Source organism: Loxodonta africana, chromosome 1 (genome assembly GCF_030014295.1).
Source record: "Loxodonta africana isolate mLoxAfr1 chromosome 1, mLoxAfr1.hap2, whole genome shotgun sequence".
Classification (NCBI taxonomy): Eukaryota; Metazoa; Chordata; class Mammalia; order Proboscidea; family Elephantidae; genus Loxodonta; species Loxodonta africana.
The window spans coordinates 2,633,596-2,639,595 of NC_087342.1; the positions used below are offsets into that span (position 1 = coordinate 2,633,596).

At 51.0% G+C, this 6,000-nt stretch overlaps 1 protein-coding gene across 7 annotated transcripts in view; it reads right to left on the bottom strand.

The window, feature by feature from the left end:
• Nucleotides 1–470, bottom strand: part of USF3 (upstream transcription factor family member 3) — a 73,317-nt gene extending 72,847 nt beyond the window's left edge. For all 7 annotated transcript variants that reach the window (XM_064280872.1, XM_064280821.1, XM_064280642.1 and 4 more), the window contains exon 1: nt 360–470. The gene's annotated coding sequence lies outside the window, so the exon portion shown is untranslated. The remainder of the gene's footprint in view (nt 1–359) is intronic.
• Between the last annotated feature and the right edge of the window lie 5,530 nt (nt 471–6,000).

Genomic DNA, 6,000 nt, shown 5'->3' on the forward strand with positions numbered 1-6,000 from the left:
TCAGGGGAGCCCCCGACACGGACGTCAGGGCAGCGGGTCCCCGGAAACCCAGGGCAGGCGGAAGCGGCGGGACCCAGAGCCGGAGCGGCGGCGGCGGCCAAGGCCGTCGGGGAGCCCGGCTGCCCGGCCTGCCCGCGCCCCGACCCGCCCGCCCGCGCGCCCCGCACACCCGGTTCGGGCGCCGCGCCGATGCCCGGGCCCGGCGGCAGGGGGCGCGGCGCAGGGTGCGGGCCCGGCAGCGCCCGCGCCGAGGGTCCCGGAAGGAGGCGCCGCGCCGGGAGGGTGGGAGGAGCAGAGCCCGGACCGCCCCCGGAGCCGCCCCCGCCCGGCCGTCAGCCGCCCCTCCCGCAGCCACTCACCCGCGGGCGGCGCGGTCTCGGCCGCCCCCGCCTCGGGCATGATCCCAGGCGGGGAAGGCAGGGGCGTCCGGCCGCCCGGGCGAGTCTCCTTCCGCGGCCGCCGCCGGCGCCTCCGGGGCTGGGGGAGCGCGGGCCAGGCCCTCCTCTCCCCCCGCCCCGCCGCTCCGTCCGCTGCCGCCGCCGCCGCCGCTGCGAGCCCGAGCCCTCGAGGCCGGAGACCCGGCGGCAGCGCGGCCTCAACTTTCCCAGCCCCCCTCCCCCCGCCCTCCCGCCCGCCCTCCCGCGGCCGGGGCTGGCACGCCGACAGCCTACCCTGCGAGCGCCGTCCGCCCGCCCAGGCGCCCAGCCCGCCAATCCGGCGCCGGGGAGGCTCCCGTGCTAGCCAATCAGGGGCCAGGCTGCCGCTGTGCGCGGCTAGGGGGTGGGCGGAGGCGGAGGGGAAACCTTGGGCGGCCCAATGAGGAGGACCGGGGGGCGGGGATGCACAAGTTGGGTTGAAGTAACAGGAAATATTCTTAAAGGTAGAGTGATGGGCAGGAAGGGCAGCCAGTAGGTGGAGGAGAAGGAGGTGGGGCTGGGCCCTTAAAGGGGACGCCTTGAGACCCTAGAGAAGAGGGGGTTTTAGGGAAGTTGGTATCCTGTCTTCTGTGCTGCTGTCCACCTCCCTGAGCAGGAGCTTGGAAGTGGAAATCACGGCGAGGAAGGGAGCAAAGACGACCCTGGGCAATGGCTGAGGGCACCTCTGGGCGCAGAGCAGGAAGGCGGCGTGGTGTCTCTGGAGGAAGCAGGGAAGAGGCACAAACCCAGACGTCTCCTCCTGCCCGTTCGGGGGAAGGCGGTTGCTGAGCGGGGCTGCTCGGGTTCGCGGGCTGTGACCTGTCATCCTTCATCTGCAGCTACGCCCAGATAACTGCCAGCCGGAGATGGCCGTGTTCCCTAATGCGCGGGGTGGGGGTCAGGGGGTGCGAGCACTGAGAGGACGGGGCTGGGGACTCCAAGCTTGGGATCCCAGACCTGGATCTGGGAAGTGTGGGGTCGCAGGTCATACAATGCAGACCGGGAGGGACCCCTAACTCCAAGACGGGTTTGAGGGCCCTGGAACCATGGTCCCAGTTCCCATGTTTTGGTTTCACCTCCTATTTCATAACCTCTTAGCCTCCTATAGCAGGTGTTCTCCACCTAGTAGTGGCGAAAGGTTTCCAGGCGCTTCCACCACCACGTTAGGTCTTAGATCTTAGATCGCCAGGGAACTTCCCGAAGGTGCACAGAAGGCCGGGCACACAGGCAATTACTTGAGCCTGTGCATAGAGGAAGCAGACCTTGCAATGAGAAAAGGTGTAAAGCTAACAGTAACAGCACCTTTTGTTTGTACGGCAGTTTGAAAAGCTACAATGAAACAGAAGGGGTTTAATATTATTTATAAACTATGGAACTAAAACAGTCTGAAACTTTTCTTCTGCTCTTCATCTTGGCAAAGAAGAGCTAATTAGCCTCCAAATGGCTTTTGCACAACCGAATCCAAGCTGCAGAAGAGAAAGACCCCAGGATTCAGAGCCATAACAGTGGTGCTAATGTTACCTGATTAGGGTCCCTGCCCTGGAGCAGTCCAGCCAATGAAACATACTCCAAGTCAGAAAGAGTGAGAAAGTTTATTAAGGAGTTGTCTACATTACCAGGGACCCAGCAGCAGCAACACAGGCTGTCTCTGTGGAGTCCCCAAGAGCAAGTTTACATTAGAGTTTATATAGAATCTTACAAGGGTTACAGGCGTCTTTGTAGTCCCCTGCCAGACATTTCTTTATTAGGCTAAAGATATACATATCTGATACCTGGGCTCCGACTTTCCTGTGGGGGTTGTAGGCCACAGATAGTCCAGAGGGAACAAAAGGTTATTTGCATCAGTTTAAAACAAAGAACAAAGTCATTAACATTTTGGTCAAAACAAAGTCATTAACAGAGGTATGTGAAGGAGGCAGGCAGAGGAAGAGCAACTTACAGGTTTATCATGCCCTTAGTTATGTTTTTTTTTTTTTTTTTTTTTTTTAGTTAAGTTACGTTAAGCTCTCAGTTACCCATTTTGAAAAGGAAAACATGCTGGGTGGTATTGGGGTCACACTAATGATAAAAAAAAAAATGATACCACCATGAAATTGTATAGTATCTGTAGGAAACCACTTCCATTGTAGTCATAAAATACAATAGTCTGGTTTAGAAAATTATTCTGGTATACCATTTACAGGGTAGGGATGATTTTTCAAAGAACAACAATGCACCAATACTAAAGTACCACACATAGCTGTGATGATTCAAAAAACAATTTAAGATTTTCTTTGGGCCACCATTAAAAATACACATTCAAATACCTTTCTGGTAGGATTTAGAAGTGGAAAATAAGAGAAATTCCTCTTTAGTAAAAGGCCAGATTATTAGCTTCTTTATTTAATCTGAATTTCCTAACCGATGCCCAAATTCCAACCAGGAATTATTTTTTCTTCTTTTTTTAAGGTTTAAAGATAATCTTAGGGCAATAGTTCTGGAGTTCATCCAATTTCAATGGCTCCAAAAAGTCTGAATTCCACAAGAATTTGCCATCTGTTTCACATTTCCCCCTTTTGATCAAGATTTTTCTATAGATTCTTTGATTAAAATGTTCAGTCATGGTAGCCAGGCACCATCCAGTTCTTCTAGTCTCATGGCGAAGGAGGAAGATGCTCATAGAAAGTAATTAGCCATACATTCCATTTCCTCCTCCTATTCCCCAACCAGGAATTCTTTAGTTGGCTTTGCCCATTCAACATTGGTTTGGTGCACTAGATAGGAGAGGATGGCATCAGTTAATCACACCAGTCCAATTTCCAGGCTAGCTTGGCATGAACTTACAGGGCCTGAACTGGCGATTCTGGTGGCCAAGAGCAACTAGTCTGGTTTGCCTCCAGTCCAAGTCCATTCTTGACACTGCCAGAGTGAATCTGATTTTCACCCACATACTTAAAACCCTTCAATGGTTCTAAAAGACTTTTTGCATACAACTGCATACAAGTCCCTTGCTTGTATTCTCAGTTTCACTTCCTGATATCTCCTCTTTCCTATATCTGGGGGTGATTGACTATGGCGGGGGTCGCTCATACCAGGGGTGGGGGCCGGGACAGAGCTCTAGGGGTGGCTGTGCTCCACCTGCCCCCTCCTGCCTCTTGAGGAGAGGTCTGCAAAAAGTGTACCACCTTCCTGGGGACCCCTTTCTGCCAAGACCAGTGATGCACACACCCCTCTTCTCCTAGACCTACTGGTACCCCATGCCCCCTGCTGCCAGGCATGTGAGGGGCTCTTGCTGCATCCCAGCCCTCCCAGATGGGTGTGGATAGGAGAGGCCTCAAGCTGGATGCATGAAGAGCTAAGCATCCAGGTTCACACCTTTGCCGACCTCCTTCACCTTTTTTTGTCTCCATCCCCTCTTCTTTCCTTGTCTTCTGGATTTCCTTTGGGTCCAGGCTTTTCAGCCCTCATCCCACATACCTCTCCCCAGACCTATCATTAATTTTCTAATCATGTCCTTCCAAGTCACTGACCATCCAGCCAAACCATTGGCCATGATCCATGAGTCGTTATAAACTCGGTATACATTTCTTCCCAAGCCATACGAACAACCAGGTGTACTGTTAGAAGTTCTGCCCACTGGGAGAATTTCCCTTCACCATTGTCCTTCAAGAATGTTCCAGAAATGGGCTTTAGTGCTGTAGCTGTTCACTTCCAGGTGGTACCTGCATATCACACAGAACCATCTATAAGCCAGGCCTGAGTTTTTTCTTTCTTGGTCAACTTCATAGGAGACTGATATGGTGCAACCTGGGAGAAAGAAGGTATTGTTGCAGCAGTGGGGACCAGGGGCATTTGGGCTGCTTCCTCATGTACCTTACTTCTGCCTTCAGAGCCTGCTCAAGCCCGATCTCTTATATACCCTTTCATCTGATGATGGAGTGCTGCCGTGCGCATCCAACCTCACGGTTTAGTGTGTCAGACAACACCCAGTTCATGACGGGCAGCTCAGGTTGCATGATAATTTGGAGGTCCATGGTTAAGGGTTAAGTTCCTACTATGGTCTAGCACTAAGCCAAAAGGTATCTCTAAAAAGGAGAATAGTTATCTGCAGAAGATGATGGGCGTTTGTTCCAACATCCTAAGGGTCTGTGTTGTGATTCACCGATACCTAAAACAAAGCAAACCCATTACCATCAAGTTGATTCTGACTCATACTGACCCTACACGGCAGAGTAGAACTACACCATAAGGTTTCCAAGGAGTGGCTGGTAGACATGAACTGCCGACATTTTGGTTAGCAGTCCAAACCCACCTTCTGGTTAGCACTGTGCCACCAGGGTAGGGGCATGCTAAAAGCTCAAAACAGCATCTCTAACTGCCACTGACTCTTCAGTCACCATTGGATTGGTCAGATAATACGGCCCACCTGGCAGAGGATCTTGCACGGCAGCCCGGCCTATTGCAGAGCCTTCTCTGATGCTAGGCCTCACTCAAGCTTTTTTGGTCACTTAGTAAATGAGCAGGAATTTGTTGTTGTTAGGTGCCGTCGAGTCAGTTCCAACTCATAGCAACCCTATGCACAACAGAATGGAAAACTGCACGGTCCTGCACCATCCTCACAGTCGTTGTTATGCTTGAGCTCATTGTTGCAGCCACTGTGTCGATTCACCTAGTTGAGGGTCTTCCTCTTTTCCACTGACCCTGTACTCTACCAAGCATGATGTCCTTCTCCAGGGACTGAGCCCTCCTGACAACATGTCCAAAGTATGTAAGATGCAGTCTCGCCATCCTTGCCTCTAAGGAATATTCTGGTTGTACTTCTTCCAAGACAGATTTGTTCGTTCTTTTGGCAGTTCATATTATATTCAATATTCTTCGCCAACACCACAATTCAAAGGCATCAATTCTTCTTTTGCCTTCCTTATGCATTGACCAGCTTTCACATGCATATGATATGATTGAAAATACCATGGCTTGGGTCAGGCACACCTTAGTCTTCAAGGTGACATCTTTGCTCATCAACACTTTAAAGAGGTCCTTTGCAGCAGATTTACCCAGTGCAATGTGTCTCTTGATTTCTTCACCGCTGCTTCCATGGCTGTTGATTGTGGATCTAAGTAAAATGAAATCCTTGACAACTTCAATCTTTTCTCCGTTTATCATGATGTTGCTCATTGGTCCAGTTGTGAGGATTTTTGTTTTCTTTATGTTGAGGTGTAACCCATACTGAAGGCTGTGGTCTTTGATCTTCATTAGTAAGTGCTTCAAGTCCTCTTCACTTTCAGCAAGCAAGGTTGTGTCATCTGCATAAAGTGGGTTGTTAATGAGTCTTCCTCCAATCCTGATGCCCCATTCTTCTTCATATAGTCCAGCTTCTCGGATTATTTGCTCAGCATACAGACTGAATAGGTATGGTGAAAGGATACAACCCTGACGCACACCTTTCCTGACTTTAAACCAATCAGTACTCCCTTGTTCTGACCGAACAACTGCCTCTTGATCTATGGAAAGGTTCCCTGTGAGCACAATTAAGTGTTCTGGAATTCCCATTCTTCACAATGTTATCTTTAGTTTGTTATGATCCACACAGTTGAATGCCTTTACA